The sequence below is a fragment of the Scyliorhinus canicula genome, chromosome 15 (assembly GCF_902713615.1).
Source record: "Scyliorhinus canicula chromosome 15, sScyCan1.1, whole genome shotgun sequence".
Classification (NCBI taxonomy): domain Eukaryota; kingdom Metazoa; phylum Chordata; class Chondrichthyes; order Carcharhiniformes; family Scyliorhinidae; genus Scyliorhinus; species Scyliorhinus canicula.
In genome coordinates, this window is record NC_052160.1 from 48,475,685 (window position 1) to 48,493,375 (window position 17,691).

Genomic DNA, 17,691 nt, shown 5'->3' on the forward strand with positions numbered 1-17,691 from the left:
CGTTCATTATTGGCATAGGGTCTGACTACATTCGCCAGCGCCTCTTAGAAGGGGCCATGCTTGACCTTGCGGCGACCAAAAAACTAGCGCTCTCGCTTACGGTCGCCTCACACAACGTTCAGGCCTATGCCCCCGACCGCACGGCCCACACCCCCCCTGTGCATCGTGGTCCCCGCCGACGACCACCTCATCATGGACCCCATTAGCTACCGCCTCCAGCCAACACCACGCCTGCGCCGCGCGGCAGCCAACCAGCCCCAGGGGACCCAAATGCTACTTCTGCGGACAGTCAAAACACCCCCGGCAGTGCTGCCCGGGGCGGAGCGCGCTCTGCAAGGCCTGTGGCAAGAAGGGACATTTCACTGCAGTGTGCCAGGCCTGCTCAATCGCCACTATTGTCCCGGCATCCCCCACGTGCGGCCAGTGGGCGCAGCCATCATCCCCTCCTCGGACCATGTGTGGCCCATGGGCGCTGCCATCTTTCTCTACTCACAACACGTGCGGCCCGTGGGCGCCGCCATCTTGCCTGCCTCAGAACCAATGGCCGCCGGCATCTTGCCTGCCCCAGGGCACGTGTGGCCCGAGGGCGCCGCCATCTTGCCTGCCCCAGGACACGAGCGGCCCGTGGGCACCGCCATCTTACCCGCCTCAGGACCCCTCCCCATCGGGCACCTCAGCAGGCCGCTCATCGCCTGCAACCGCCGACGACCAGCCGCGTCTCGCCTCGGTCACGATTGACCAGTCTCGACCGCACAACCTTGCAACCGCTTCGACAAAGGTGAAGGACGACGGGCACGAGATCTCCTGCCTGCTGGACTCCGAAAGCACTGAGAGCTTCATCCAAACCGCTACGGTAAGGCGTTGCTCCCTCGCTGTACACCCCGCGAACCAGGGAATCTCCCTGGCCTCCGGATCCCAATACGTGGTGATCCGGGGGTACTGCATCACCACCCTCATTGTCCAGCGTGTAGAGTTCAGCGGCTTCTGCCTCTATGTCCTCCCCAACCTCTGTGCTGCCTTGCTACTCGGCCTCGACTTCCAGTGCAACCTCCAGAGCCTAACCCTGAAATTTGGCGGGCCCTTACCACCCCTTAGCGTTTACGGCCTCGCGACCTTTAAGGTCGACCTGCCTTCCCCTTTTGCAAACCTAACCCCGGATTGAAAACCCATTGCCAACAGGAGCAGATGGTACAGCACCCAGGATAGGACCTTCATCAGGTCTGAGGCCCAGCGGCTGCTGCAGGAAGGTATCATCGAGGCCAGCAACAGCCCCTGGAGAGCCCAAGTGGGAGTGGTGAAAACAGGGGAGAAAAACAGGATGGTCGTTGACTACAGTCAGACCATCAACCGGTACACGCAGCTCGACGCGTACCCCCTCCCACGCATATCTGATATGGTCAATCAGATTGCACAATACCAGGTCTTCTCGACAGTGGACCTGAAATCTGTCTCCCACCAGCTCCCCATCCGTAAGGACCATACATTCCGTTCGAAGCAGACGGCCGCCTTTACCATTTCCTTAGGGTTCCCTTCGGCGTCACCAACGGGGTCTCAGTCTTCCAATTGGAGATGGACCGAATGGTTGACCAGTACACACTGCGGGCCACTTTCCCGTACCTGGACAACGTCACCATCTGCGGCCACGACCAGCAGGACCGCGACGCCAACCTTTCCAAATTTCTCCACACCGCCACTCTCCTCAACCTCACTTACAACAAGGAGAAGTGTGTATTCAGCACAAACCGATTAGCCATCCTCGGCTATGTGGTCCATAACGGGGTTCTGGGGCCGACCCTGATCACATGCGCCCCCCTCATGGAACTCCCCCTCCCCCACTACCCCAACGCCCTCAGACGATGCCTGGGGTTCTTTTCGTATTACGCCCAGTGGGTCCCAAACTATGCAGACAAGGCCAGCCCACTCATTCAATCCACCGTTTTTCCCCAATGGCCGAGGCTCACCAGGCCTTCAACCGTATCAAGGCCGACATCGCCAAGACCGCGATGCACGCGGTTGACGAGATGCTCCCCTTCCAAGTAGAGAGCGATGCATCAGACGTCACTCTGGCCGCCACCCTCAACCAAGCAGGCAGACCCGTGGCATTCTTTTACCGCACCCTCCATGCCTCCGTAATTTGGCACTCCTCCGTCGAAAAGGAGGCCCAAGCCATCGTTGAAGCTGTGTGACATTGGAGGCATTACCTGGCCAGCAGGAGATTCACTCTCCTCACTGACCAACGGTCGGTTGCCTTCATGTTCAATAACACACAGCGGGGCACGATCAAAAACAATAAAATCTTGAGGTGGAGGATCGAGCTCTCCACCTACAACTACGAGATTTTGTATCGCCCTGGTAAGCTCAACGAGCCCCCCCGATGCCCTATCCCAAGGTACATGTGCCAGCGCACAAGTGGACCGACTCCGGACCCTGCACGACAATCTCTGTCACCCAGGAGTCACCCGTTTTTACCACTTCATTAAGGCCCGCAAGCTGCCCTACTCCATCGAGGAAGTCAGGGCTATCACCAGAGATTGCCAGGTCTGCGCGGAGTGCAAACCGCATTTCTACCAGCCAGACCGTGCGCGCCTAGTGAAGGTCTTCTGCCCCTTTGAACGCCTCAGCGTGGACTTCAAAGGGCCCCTCCCCTCCACCGACCGAAACACGTACTTCCTCAGTGTGGTCAACGAATATTCCCGATTTTGCCTTTGCCCTCCCATGCCCTGATATGACGTCTGCCACCGTCATCAAAGCCCTCAACACCATCTTCCCTCTGTTCGGTTTCCCCGCCTACGTCCACAGCGACCGGGATCATCATTTATGAGTGATGACCTGCACCAGTTCCTACTCAATAGGTGTATTGCCTCGAGCAGGACGACCAGCTACAACCCCAGGGGCAACGGGCAGGTGCAGCGGGAGAATGGGATGGTCTGGAGGGCCGTCCAGCTGGCCCTAGGGTCCAGAAATCTCCCGGCCTCCCGCTGGCAGGAGGTCCTCCCCGACGCACCTCACTCACTCCATTCGGTCGCTCCTGTGCACCGCGACTAACGAAACCCCCCATGAACGTCTCTTTGCCTTCCCCAGGAAGTCCACCTCCGGGGTTTCGCTCCCAACGTGGCTGGCAGCTCCAGGGCCCGTTCTCCTCCGTAGACAGGTGCGACTTCACAAGGCGGACCCGTTGGTTGAGAGGGTACAGCTACTCCATGCCAACCCGCAGTACGCTTACGTTGCCTACCCCGACGGCTGCCAAGACACAGTCTCCCTCAGGGATCTGGTACCATCTGGGTCCCTACACACGCCCCTCTCTGCCTCGGTGCCACCCTCCCTTCCCCTGGCGTACCCCACCGCAACCCCCGCTCCAGGACAATCCATCCTCCCCTTGCTCCCACCTGGGGATGAAGTGGATTTTGACACGCTCCTAGAGTCACTGAAGACCAAGCCGACGCCTGAGTCGCCACCAGCACTGCGGCGCTCTCGATGACAGATCAAGGCACCGGACCACCTAAATTTGTAATATTCTGTGATTTTTAAAAGCAACTTGTCTCCACGACCCGCTGGACTCATTTTTAACAGCGGGTGAATGTGGTAGTCACCACTGATGTATTGTACTGTGTATATATGAGTTTTACGGTAAGGCCCCTGTACTACAGGTACGGGGGTAGATCCCTACCTGCTGGCTCCACCCAGTAGGCGGAGTATAAATATGTGTGCTCTCCATACAGCAGTCATAGGGCAGCACGGTAGCATGGTGGTTAGCATAAATGCTTCAGAGCTCCAGGGTCCCAGGTTCGATTCCCGGCTGGGTCACTGTCTGTGTGGAGTCTGCACGTCCTCCCCGTGTGTGCGTGGGTTTCCTCCGGGTGCTCCGGTTTCCTCCCACAGTCCAAAGATGTGCGGGTTAGGTGGATTGGCCATGCTAAATTGCCCGTAGTGTCCTTAAAAAAAAAAAGTAAGGTTAAGGGGGGGGTTGTTGGGTTACGGGTATAGGGTGGATACGTGGGCTTGAGTAGGGTGATCATTGCTCGGCACAACATCGAGGGCCGAAGGGCCTGTTCTGTGCTGTACTGTTCTATGTTCTATTTCGTCAGCTGCTGTAGGAGGCCACACATCTCTGTGTAATAAAGCCTCGATTACATTCTACTCTCGTCTCGTCGTAATTGATAGTGCATCAGGTAGGTTATAAATCAAATTGTTTGTGTGTGGAGAAAGAGGCAAAAAAAAAACCTTGCATTTATACAGTACCTTGCACACTCCTGGGATGTCCCAAAGTCTTGACAGCTAAATGAAGTACTTTGAAGTTTAGTCAATGTTGTAGTGTTGGCAACAGAGCAATTTGAACACAGCAAGCACCCAGAAACATCGGGGTGATAATGACTGACTATTTTAGTAGGATTAGTTGAAGAACTAATGTTGGGCAGAACATTGAATTAAATTAAACTTTCGTGCTCCTCTTTGAATTGTGCTGTGGGATGCTTTACATCCGCCTGATAGAACAAATGGAGCTTCAGTTTAAATCTCGTCTGAAATAGTGTATTACTCCCTCAATATAGTACTGGCTAATATGTCACCCTGAGTTATGGAATTTAGTCTCAGAGGTAGAACTTGAATTCATGACCTTCTTACTCAGAGGTAAGACTGTTGACTACTGAGCCACAGGTCACATTTCATGAGGTAGGAGCACGCTGCTCAAGTGAGGAAAGCTCCAAGTAGGTGCAGCACATTTTCACTCCTCTTACCTTGACTGTTGGTGGGGATATTTCAATAGTCATCCTAATACTACCCAGTACGTCATCTGAGGTGTGCAGTGAACATGGGAGAGGATCAGCAACATTATTCACACATGCATTGCCGGGCAGAGACACTGGATAGCGAACAGGTATTCCTACCCCATCCCCCCCACTCCTACCACATCAAACCATCCCCAGCTCCTCTACTCCATTGACATCAAGGGAAAATAGAACATAGAACATAGAACATAGAACGATACAGCGCAGTACAGGCCCTTCGGCCCTCGATGTTGCACCGACATGGAAAAAAAAACTAAAGGCCATCTAACCTACACTATGCCCTTATCATCCATATGTTTATCCAATAAACTATTAAATGCCCTCAATGTTGGCGAGTTCACTACTGTTGCAGGTAGGGCATTCCACGGCCTCACCACTCTTTGCGTAAAAAACCCACCTCTGACCTCTGTCCTATATCTATTACCCCTCAATTTAAGGCTATGTCCCCTCGTGCTAGCCACCCCCATCCGCGGGAGAAGGCTCTCGCTGTCCACCCTATCTAACCCTCTGATCATTTTGTATGCCTCTATTAAGTCACCTCTTAACCTTCTTCTCTCTAACGAAAACAACCTCAAGTCCATCAGCCTTTCCTCATAAGATTTTCCCTCCATACCAGGCAACATCCTGGTAAATCTCCTCTGCACCCGTTCCAAAGCTTCCACGTCCTTCCTATAATGAGGCGACCAGAACTGTACGCAATACTCCAAATGCGGCCGTACTAGAGTTTTGTACAACTGCAACATGACCTCATGGCTCCGGAACTCAATCCCTCTACCAATAAAGGCCAACACACCATAGGCCTTCTTCACAACCCTATCAACCTGGGTGGCAACTTTCAGGGATCTATGTACATGGACACCGAGATCCCTCTGCTCATCCACACTACCAAGAATTTTACCATTAGCCAAATATTCCGCATTCCTGTTATTCTTTCCAAAGTGAATCACCTCACACTTCTCCACATTAAACTCCATTTGCCACCTCTCAGCCCAGCTCTGCAGCTTATCTATGTCCCTCTGTAACCTGCAACATCCTTCCGCACTGTCTACAACTCCACCGACTTTAGTGTCGTCTGCAAATTTACTCACCCATCCTTCTGCGCCCTCCTCTAGGTCATTTATAAAAATGATAAACAGCAACGGCCCCAGAACAGATCCTTGTGGTACGCCACTCGTAACTGAACTCCATTCTGAACATTTCCCATCAACTACCACTCTCTGTCTTCTTTCAACTAGCCAATTTCTGATCCACATCTCTAAATCACCCTCAATCCCCAGCCTCTGTATTTTCTGCAATAGCCGACCGTGGGGAACCTTATCAAACGCTTTACTGAAATCCATATACACCACATCAACTGCTCTACCCTCGTCTACCTGTTCAGTCACCTTCTCAAAGAACTCGATAAGGTTTGTGAGGCATGACCTACCCTTCACAAAACCATGCTGACTATCCCTAATCATATTATTCCTATCTAGATGATTATAAATCGTATCTTTTATAATCCTCTCCAAGACCTTACCCACCACAGACGTTAGGCTCACCGGCCTATAGTTACCGGGGTTATCTCTACTCCCCTTCTTGAACAAAGGGACCACATTTGCTATCCTCCAGTCCTCTGGCACTATTCCTGTAGCCAATGATGACCTAAAAATCAAAGCCAAAGGCTCAGCAATCTCTTCCCTGGCTTCCCAGAGAATCCTAGGATAAATCCCATCCGGCCCCGGGGACTTATCTATTTTCACCTTGTCCAGAATTGCCAACACTTCTTCCCTACGCACCTCAATGCCATCTATTCTAATAGCCTGGGTCTCAGCATTCTCCTCCACAATATTATCTTTTTCTTGAGTGAATACTGACGAAAAGTATTCATTTAGTATCTCGCTTATCTCCTCAGCCTCCACACACAACTTCCCACCACTGTCCTTGACTGGCCCTACTCTTACCCTAGTCATTCTTTTATTCCTGACATACCTATAGAAAGCTTTTGGGTTTTCCTTGATCCTACCTGCCAAAGACTTCTCATGTCCCCTCCTTGCTCGTCTCAGCTCTCTCTTTAGATCCTTCCTCGCTTCCTTGTAACTATCAAGCGCCCCAACTGAAACTTCATGCCTCATCTTCACATAGGCCTCCTTCTTCCTCTTAACAAGAGATTCCACTTCTTTGGTAAACCACGGTTCCCTCGCTCGACCCCTTCCTCCCTGCCTGACTGGTACGTACTTATCAAGAACATGCAATAGCTGTTCCTTGAACAAGCTCCACATATCCAGTGTGCCCAACCCTTGCAGCCTACTTCTCCAACCAACACATCCTAAGTCATGTCTAATGGCATCATAATTGCCCTTCCCCCAGCTATAACTCTTGCCCTGCGGGGTATATTTATCCCTTTCCATCACTAACGTAAAGGTCACCGAATTGTGGTCACTGTTTCCAAAGTGCTCACCTACCTCCAGATCTAACACCTGGCCTGGTTCATTACCCAAAACCAAATCCAATGTGGCCTCGCCTCTTGTTGGCCTGTCAACATATTGTGTCAGGAAACCCTCCTGCACACATTGTACAAAGAACGACCCATCTAATGTACTCGAACTATATCTTTTCCAGTCAATATTTGGAAAGTTAAAGTCTCCCATAACAACTACCCTGTTTCTTTCGCTCTTTTCCAGAATCACCTTCGTCATCCTTTCCTCTACATCCCTAGAACTATTAGGTGGCCTATAGAAAACTCCCAACAGGGTGACCTCTCCTTTCCTGTTTCTAACCTCAGCCCATACTACCTCAGAAGAAGAGTCCCCATCTAGCATCCTTTCCGCCACCGTAATACTGTCCTTGATTAGCAGCGCCACACCTCCCCCTCTTTTGCCCCCTTCTCTGAGCTTACTAAAACACCTAAACCCCGGAACCTGCAACAACCATTCCTGTCCCTGCTCTATCCATGTCTCTGAAATGGCCACAACGTCGAAGTCCCAGGTACTCACCCATGCTGCCAGTTCCCCTACCTTATTTCGTATACTCCTGGCATTGAAGTAGACACACTTCAAACCACCTACCTGAACACTGGCACCCTCCTGCGAAGTCAAATCTGTGTTCCTGACCTCTATACTCTCAATCTCCCGTACCCCAAAACTACAATCCAGGTTCTCATGCCCCTGCTGAATTAGTTTAAACCCCCCCCAAAGAGCACTAACAAATCTCCCCCCCCCAGGATATTGGTGCCCCTCAGGTTTAGATGTAGACCATCCTGTCTATAGAGGTCCCACTTTCCCCAGAAAGAGCCCCAGTTATCCAGAAATCTGAATCCCTCCCGCCTGCACCATCCCTGTAGCCACGTGTTTAATTGCTCTCTCTCCCTATTCCTCATCTCACTATCACGTGGCACGGGCAACAACCCAGAGATAACAACTCTGTTTGTTCTCGCTCTGAGCTTCCATCCTAGCTCCCTAAAGGCCTGCCTGACATCCTTGTCCCCTTTCCTACCTATGTCGTTAGTGCCAATGTGGACTACGACTTGGGGCTGCTCCCCCTCCCCCTTAAGGACCCGGAAAACACGATCCGAGACATCACTTACCCTTGCACCTGGGAGGCAACATACCAAACGTGAGTCTCTCTCGCTCCCACAAAATCTCCTATCTGTGCCCCTGACTATTGAGTCCCCAATTACTAATGTTCTACTCCTTTGCCCCCTTCCCTTCTGAGCAACAGGGACAGACTCCGTGCCAGAGGCCCGTACCCCATGGCTTACCCCTGGTAAGTCGTCCCCCCCACAAGTATCCAAAACGGTATACTTGTTACTCAGGGGAACGACCGCAGGGGGTCCCTGCACTGACTGCTTCTTCCCAGTCCCTCTTACAGTTACCCATCTATCTCCAGTCTTTGGTGTAACTACTTCCCTGAAGCTCCTATCTATGACCCCCTCTGCCTCCCGAATGATCCGAAGTTCATCCAGCTCAAGCTCCAGGTCCCTAACTCGGTTTTTGAGGAGCTGGAGTTGGGTGCACTTCCCACAGATGAAATCAGCAGGGACACTGACGGCGTCCCTCACCTCAAACATTCTGCAGGAGGAGCATTGTCCTGCCTTCCCTGACATCACCTCTAGATTTAAAAAAAACAAGAAAAAGAAAAGAAGAGCTTACCTGATATTACCTCAAACCCTGCTCCCGCTGAAAGTTAAGCAAATTTAAAGGCACTCACTCACCTTCACGACAGGCCCCTGCTCCCGCTTCCCAACCACCGTGGGGTGGGGGGGTTGGTTAGAGGAGGAGGTAGGGTGGGAAACACTCACAAATCTTTTGCAAAACTCGTGTCTTGGCTGAGACCAATAAATTCAGTAGAGATTGGCGATTGAACCAGGGGTCCATGAGACCCAATTGAAAACGTATTTAACAACTGGGGGAGAAAGCAGGATTAGGCTATTGAGTTGGATGATCAGCCATGATCGTAATGAATGGTGGAGCAGGCTCCTGCTCCTATCTTCTATGTATCTATGTAACTGAGCATCAGGGAAATTTATTTTGGTGATGTGACAATTTTTTTGTTATGCAGTCTCTATCTGTGGTACCTGAATAACACCACTTCTAATATTCTGTTTTCAAGTGCAGTTTCAAAAGACTTTTTTAATTTAAAAATCCCCGGTCATTAGTGTTTTTTTTGCATTTGAGGGTTTCCATGTTAGCAACCCACGCCTGCTGCTTAACATTTCCAAATATTTTCCCTAAATACGTGAACAATGCTATTGCTGTTACAGTTCAGCAATCCATCCATTGTACCATGCTGTCCTCTACTGATATATGTGGAGAGTACAACAGTTCATTGAGCTTTTGAAGCAGATTCACGGCGCTGGTCCACATCATTACCCTTCCACTCTGGGATCTTGGTATCATTCAATCAGTCATAAAGTCAGGAATGAAAAGGTCCTGAGTATGAGGACTCTTAGGGTAATATTAACTGAGGCTGCAGCAATGGGTCAGAGTCTGGGAACAGTGTCAGCTCAGACCGCAGTGGGTCAGAGGCTGGGACAGTATCAACTAAGGCTGCAATGGGCTGGAGTCTGGAACAGTACTAATTCTGGTTTTGGTGGGTCACAAAGTCTGTGACAGTCTTCATTCATGCTTGTTGTATATTGTGTTTAATTGTATGTAGGTAGTGGGCATTAATTGAGGATTTACTTAAGCCCTTATAAATAAGAGACTGAAACTTCAGTTGTTCAGTTTGGAGAAGTATGCCTTAAAATGTGTAATTCTATAAATAAATGTTTATAAAAACTTGGAAAGATTGACTGCAGTTCCATCCTTCATCAACTGACCTCCTGGAATATATCAACTCAGAATGTGATAGATCTGATGGTCCCAGTGGTTCATAGTACAAAATGCATTCAACCTGTAACTAAAATTGCCACTTATGAGCTTCTTGTTTAAAAAAAAGTCAAGGTGTTTTGACTGGTATGGGGAATGGAGATGTCATTCCTGAAACTGCAGTGAAATAAACAAGTGTTGCCAAACATTTTGCCTATACAAAAGGAGTGTGCACTATCTGCAATATCCTGAACCCACATTTACTACCAGGCTCTGGCCATTTTTCAACCCTGCAATGTGCTGTGACCCACGAGTGCCTGTGCCTAAAAATACAGCCATGAGCGTAGGACTGCGAGGTATAAGCAGCACTGAAAGTGGTAGGAATGACCATCAGTACTGGGATCTTCAAAAGCAGAAGCAAAAGTATAACAAGGACACGGGAAGTTTTACTTACAATAATGATATATACACTACCTGGTAGATCCCTACCGGGTTCCTTCACTGGTCAGTGCCTTACTGACCGACCTTTTACACAATGGTTAATAGAATTCCCCCTCCACCAGCTGGGGAGCTCGTACTCCGCGAGGGCCACGGGGAAGATAATCATTCCCATCCCATACATCCTGTGAAGGATTGTGGTGAATGCATTCACCTAATGCATGTATGATACTGTAACCTATGACCTAGAAGTGGTGATACGAGCTGCTTCCAGGTACTGTACTGTAACACCGGTGGGTTCCACCTCTGGCTCCGCCCTCACCGGGGCCATATATAGACCGGCTGCCTATGGGCGGCATTCATCTGTACAACCGACTCTGGCTAGGCAAGTTCATGATTAATAAAGCCGAATGTTTACTCGCTGCCTCTCGCTGCCTCTCGGTGAATTGAAGGTATATCAACGATATTACTAAAAGTTAAGATTCTCAGACCCACTTCCTACTGGGACCCACTGATGAGAGGTGGAGGGGTGGGGGGCCTCGGGGACTGCCTCTGCAGTCAAGTAAAGGTCTGATTAATACTTTAATAATAATCTTTATTAGTGTCACAAGTAGGCTTACATTAACACTGAAATGAAGTTACTATGAAAAGCCTCCAGTCGCCACACTCCGGCGCATGTTTGGGTACTCAGAGGGAGAATTCTGAATGTCCAATTCACCTAACTGCACATCTTTCGGGACTTGTGGGATGAAACTAGAGCACTCGGAGGAAACCACGTAGACACGGGGCAAACGTGCAGACTCCGCACAGTGACCCAAGCAGGAATCGAACCTGGGACACTGGTACTGTAAAGCAACAGTGCTAACTACCGTGCTACCATGCCCGGTGGGCCTTCATAAAAGGAAGTGACATGAGGCTTTCCGCTGGCTGTCCAGCCGGCGGGTGACACCCTGTCAGCTCCATTAAATAATGCCCCAGCAGACTGGACATTGGGATGAATGCAGGATCGGTGTGATACTCATCCCCATGATCAAACAGGCTGCTGACACTCACTATCGAGGTGTGCACATGAAGAATGGTCATTTGGGAGAGGCATTAGAGGACAGCCAGAATCTGTGGACCCATATCCCGCATTTAGAGCTTTCTGGGGAGAGGAGAAATCAGTGAACAAATCCAAGACAATTGGTGTTAACTTAGTTTTGATACCAAAGCAGTTGAATGAAGCAAAGAGCTTTTTCATGTTGCATATTTCCTTATGCTCTTCTAGTTATGCCTCCAGTCAGTTTCCTAATTACTACTAACTCTGGTAAATTGCACTGCTCTTTATGCGAAGCAAGTCTTTGTCTCAAATACACAGGGTGAGCTCTAATGGCAGCTATTAAACATTTAGTTAGAATGTTTGGAATTTTTTTGTACTCATCGCGAATATCATTAAAATGTTTCTGCACTGCTCAAATTGTTCCAGGTCATGTACAGCACAAGTTAAGATTCAGATTAAAACTGCCTCTACACTGCCCCACAAATGTTTCTAAACCAGTAGCCTGCCTCAGGCAAAGTTGGTAGCAGTCAATAATTCATACTGTGACTCTACTGGTTAATAACTAAATGCAAAAGAGAACTGGCTGTTACATTGATTATATACTGAGCATTCAGCTCTGAGATTGAGTTCAAAACCAGCCAAATCCTTCAGTTTAAATTGCAATCTTTTCAATTTGTGACAGTGTCAAAAAACAATGCCATCCTTACTGAGAAGCCAGAGAGGCAGGTATGAGAAATGGAAATAGCATTCTGGATACAGTGTACAAGTAACTTGAAATATGACATAAAGCAAGATTTGCATTTCTAGAACCACTTGCATGACATCCCAAAGCACTTTATAGTCAATGATGTACTTTTGAAGTGTACTCTCTATTGCATTTTAGGAAATGGGGCATTCAATTTGCACACAAGTTCCATCAAACAGCAATGTGATAATGACCAGATTATCTATTTTCGAACATTGATTGAGGATTGAATATAGGCCTGAACACCACAGTAATAATAATACTAATAATAATCTTTATTGTCACAAGTAGGCTTACATTAATACTGCAATGAAGTCACTGGGAAAAGCCCCTAGTCGCCACATTCCGGCGACTGTTCGGGTCCACGGAGGGTGAATTCAGAATGTCCAAATGACCTAACAGCACGTCTTTCGGGACTTGTGGGAGGAAACTGGAGCACCCGAGGAAACCCACGCAGACACAGGAAGAATGTGCAGACTCCACACAGACAGTGACCCAAGCTGGGAATCAAACCTGGGACCATGGAGCTGTGAAGCAACAGTGCTAACCACTGTGCTACCATGCCGCCCTGCTCTTCTCCAAAAGAATGCCGTTTAATATCTGACCTGAAAAAACACACTTCCAACAGCACAGCTCTCCTTCCCTCCTGCAAATGCTGAAAGTCTAAAATTAAAAACAAAAAGTGCTGGAAACACTCAGCAAGTCTGTAACATTTGTGATGATCCATGTGAAATGAAAATCACTTATTGTCACGAGTAGGCTTCAAATGAAGTTACTGTGAAAAGCCCCTAGTCGCCACATTCCAGCACCTGTTTGGGGAGGCTATTACGGGAATCGAACCGTGCTGCTGGCCTGCTTGGTCTGCTTTCAAAGCCAGCGATTTAGCTGTGTGCTAAACAGCCTCTAAACAGCACATGTGCTGGGCAAAGCCTGTATTTTTCTTTGTGCCAAGTCCCTAATTCGTTTCCTGATTATGGCATCATAAGTTTACAAGAAATGCCCATCTGACCTGGTGTTGCCATGGAGATGAACAGCTATATTATAATAATAATAATAATAATCTTTATTGTTACAAGTAAGCTTACAAGTAAGATAAGAGCAAAGGTTAAATAAAAAGTTAATTGTAGTTGGGTTGGGTTTCAGTCTGTGTTTTTTCTGTCCGGCAGTTCAGAAGGCTGGGAATTTGTGCAAAGAATAAAGAAGCAAGGGGTGCGATTCTCCGCTCTCACGCCGGTTTGGAGAATAGCGGGCCGCGCAGATTTTCACGGCGACGCCGGTCCGACGTCCTCCCGCTATTCTCCGAACCCCGCACAAACTACACGTCGGCATTCCCGGCAAAGGCCTCGACAGACCCCCCGACACGACCAGAAGCCCAACTTTTTGGCCCCCCGCTATTCTCCGGCCACTCCGAAGTCCTGACGTCATCACGCAATGTTTTCACGCCGGCCAACACACCTGCTTTTGAAGTTCGTCAACCAGTCGTGCTGGCTGACGAGAGCTTCGAGGAGGTGAGCGCACCGCTCAGCGCACTGCTCAGCGCACTGCTCAGCGCACTGCTGGGGCGCAATTCTCCGCTCTCACGAAAATTCAGAGAATAGTGGGCGGCGTAAATTTTTATGGACACGCTGGTCCGACGCCCTCCCGCTATTCACCCCCCCCCCCCCCCCCCACGCCCGCCTCCCGACACGAATCGCTGCCTGCCGTTTTTTTACGGCGAGCAGCAATTTTCTCCTGGCCAATGGGCCGATTTCCAAGGCCTTTACGGCCGTTTTTACAAGCGTAAAACACACCTGCTCTGACCGTTCGTAAAAACGGCCGTAAAGTCCCGTTCTCGGGAACCATGGCACATGCCAAGGGTGCCATGGGCCCGCGATCGGTGGGCACCGATCGCGGGCAGCGGGTACTTACCCCGCGCACTCTTTCTCCCTTCGCCACCCCGATGGATCCACCCGCGGGGCATAACGGCCCGCGCATGCGCGGGTTTCATGCACAAGCGCGATGATGTCATCCGCGCATACGCGGGTTGGAGTCGTCCAATCCGCGCATGCGCGGCTGACGTCATCTGACGCGTCAGCCGTCGCTAACTCTGGCTAGAGGGCTTAACGAAATTCGTTAAGCCCGTGATGCCGGAGTTCACGGCCGCGCGATACTAGCCCTGACCGGGGAGCTGAATCGGATCCCGGTCAGGGGGGGGGCGGAGGCTGGCGTCAAACGCACCCGTTTTTGACGCCAGCATCCCGAATTTTCGTAACTCAGGAGAATCGCGCCCCTGGAGTCTGGCCACAACGGGGAAGTCATCCCCGAGAACGGGAGGGGGTCTAGAGCGGGGGGGGGGGATGTGGGAGACGGAGGGGGGAGAGTGGGAGACGGAGGGGAGGAGTGGGGGAGACAGAGGGGGGAGTGTGGGAGACGGAGGGGGGGAGTGTTGTAGACGGAGGGGGAGACGGAGGGGGTGGAGTGGGGGAGACGGAGCGGGGAGTGGGGGAGACGGAGGGGTGGAGTGGGGGAGACGGAGGGGGGAGTGGGGGAGACGGAGGGGGAGTGGGGGAGACGGAGGGCGGAGTGGGGGAGACGGAGGGGGAGTGGGGGAGACGGAGGGGGCGAGTGGGGGAGACGGAGGTGGGAGTGGGGGAGACGGAGGGGGAGGGGGGAGTGGGGGAGACGGAGGGGGGAGTGGGGGAGACGGAGGTGGGAGTGGGGGAGACGGAGGGGGAGAGGGGAGTGTGGGAGACGGAGGGGGGAGTGGGGGAGACGGAGGGGGGAGACGGAGGGGGGAGTGGGGGAGACGGAGGTGGGAGTGGGGGAGACTGAGGGGGGAGTGGAGGAGACTGAGGGGGGAGTGTGGGAGACGGAGGGGGGGAGTGGGAGTGGGGGGGGGTTAGGTAGAGAGTGAGTGAGTGAGCCGTCCAACCCCGTAACAAAATGTCTGCCACCATGCCATGACGTGCCGGTCACGAGGACACGGCCGCTGGTTGCCCTGTGGCTTACGGCCACAGGCCACTGACGCACCCGTGAAGAGGACGTAGTTAACTGCCCGTTGGATGCAGAAAGTGACCAGGGGTTAGGCTGCCCGCGTGTCAGCAGCGCAACCATGCCACCGGGACACACAGGTATCCCGTGGTAGGCGGCTGCCGAGGTGTCGACTAACCTCCGTCTGACATGTCCCGTTTCTCTGCCCCCCACCACCCTTCTGTAGGTTAGCACAATGTCTGCGAACAGAACGGCTATGTTCTGCGCAGTGGTTGGGGCCGCTACACTGCATTTGGAGATGGAGCAGCATCCACAGCCACAGCCCGCAGTGGATGCAGGGCCAGCTGCAGCAGCAGAGGGAAGGGCCGAGGAGTTGCCAGTCGTCGAGCAGCATGGGGGGGAGGAGGAGGAGGAGGAAGAGGAGAGAGTGAGGGTGCAGCCACGGCGCCAGAGGCGACAACCAAGGCCGAGGGTGTACCGTGTCCGGATCACTTTCCAGACAATGACGGACATCACCTGCAGGAGGAGACTCCGGCTGAGTAGGGGGACGGTGATACATATCTGTCACCTCGTGGCGCACCTCGCCCAACGTGGAACGGGGGGAGGACACGCGATCCCGGTTGCCATCAAGGTGACGGTCGCTCTTAACTTCTATGCGACAGGCTCCTTCCAGTCTCCGACCAGGGACCTCTCCGGGATCTCCCAGTCATCAGTCCACAGGTGCATCCGGGATGTGACCAACGCCCTCTATGCCATCACGGACCGCTACATCACCTTTCCCGAGGACCGAGCAAGTCAAAATTCACGAGCTCGTGGATTTGCCAGCGTGGCCGGGATACCGATGGTGCAGGGGCAATCGATTGTGTTCACGTCCCCATGCGCCCGCCTGCAGGGAACAGGGAGGTCTTCACAAACAGGAGGGGGTCATACTCCATGAATATCCAGGTGGTATGCGACCCCCACATGACGTTCATGAACGTCTGTGCAAGGTTCCCAGGGAGTGTGCATGACTCCTACATACTGGCGCAGTCGTACATCCCTGCGATGTTTGAGGGACGTCCCCCCCCGGCTGAGGGGCTGTTTGCTAGGCGACAGGGGTTATCCGCTGAGGTCTTGGCTGATGACGCCTATACGGAGGCCTCAGACCAATGCGGAAACCCAATACGACGAGGCCCATGCAGCAACCAGGGGTGGGTGGAGCGCTGCCTTGGCCTCCTGAAGATGAGATTCAGGTGCCTGGACCGCTCCAGAGGGGCCCTGCAGTACCAGCCCTACAGGGTCGCTCGCATTGTTGTGGTCTGCTGTGCGCTGCTCAACATCGCGATGCAGAGGGGAGATGACCTGCTGCAGGAGGCAGAGGGAGAAGCCAGTGGCAGTGGTGCCAGCACAGAGGAGGAGGAGGAGGAGAGGGAGGAGGAGGAGGAGGAGGCTGGTGGACTGGCGGGCGCTGCACGCAGACAGGACCCAGGTGCTGGTGATGTCCAGGAGGCGGCACGACGGACCCGGCGAGGACGGCGGGCACGCGACGCCTTGGTGGCAGCACGGTTCACGCGTCGCATGCGACGTCCCCGCTGAACACCAAACCACCACCTGCATCGCTAGTCGTGCAGAGGGTCAACACACAACTGCCACCACCACAGCCCCCCCCCCCCCACCCCCTCTCAGTGTACACTGCTCCACTTCGACATCACCCTTACCACTGGGTCGAGACGGTATGGCACAACATTGATGGCTGTGTCAGCGGGTGTGATCAGTGCCATGTGGAATGATGACAGCCCGCTCAGCGATGAGCTGTGAGCTCAGAATCGTTAGAGAAAGTCTGACCCATGGCAATAGCTGAACCATCCACCTTGGTGGCCGCTGAGTTCGTCACGGACACTCCATCACGTGCCCGCGTGGGCTAGCTGTGGGAGGGGGTGGGGGGGAAGGGACTGCACACCCGGCACCGAAGTTTCATCGCTCGTCAACCCCAGCGACACTCGGTCACCATCACGATTCCTGTGGCTGTGGAACAATCACACGGTATTACAAGTAAGGTGGAACAGTGCGTTTAATGGTAACAATAATTTACAGATGCCCTAGCCCCTACAACTAAACTGTACCCTTCACCCGTACCAACTTACTCAGTGTCTCTCTTTGTTGCCTTACGGGCCCTACCACTACGTCTAAGTGATTCCCCAGATGATACAGCAGGAGTGGAGGAGGACTGCTGCGAATCGCCCCCTTCGACTTGTTTCTCCTTCGGCAAGCATTTCCTGGGGCGACCCGGCCTTGATGGGCCAGGCTGCTCTGCGGGCATCTCGGGTGACGTTGTACCACCCTGCTCTGCCTGCTGCCCACCCGATGCACCAGGGATGGGACGGGGGGAGGCCGATAATTCCGGGATTCCCGTGATGGAGTTAATGGGACGGGCCCTGAAACCTCCTC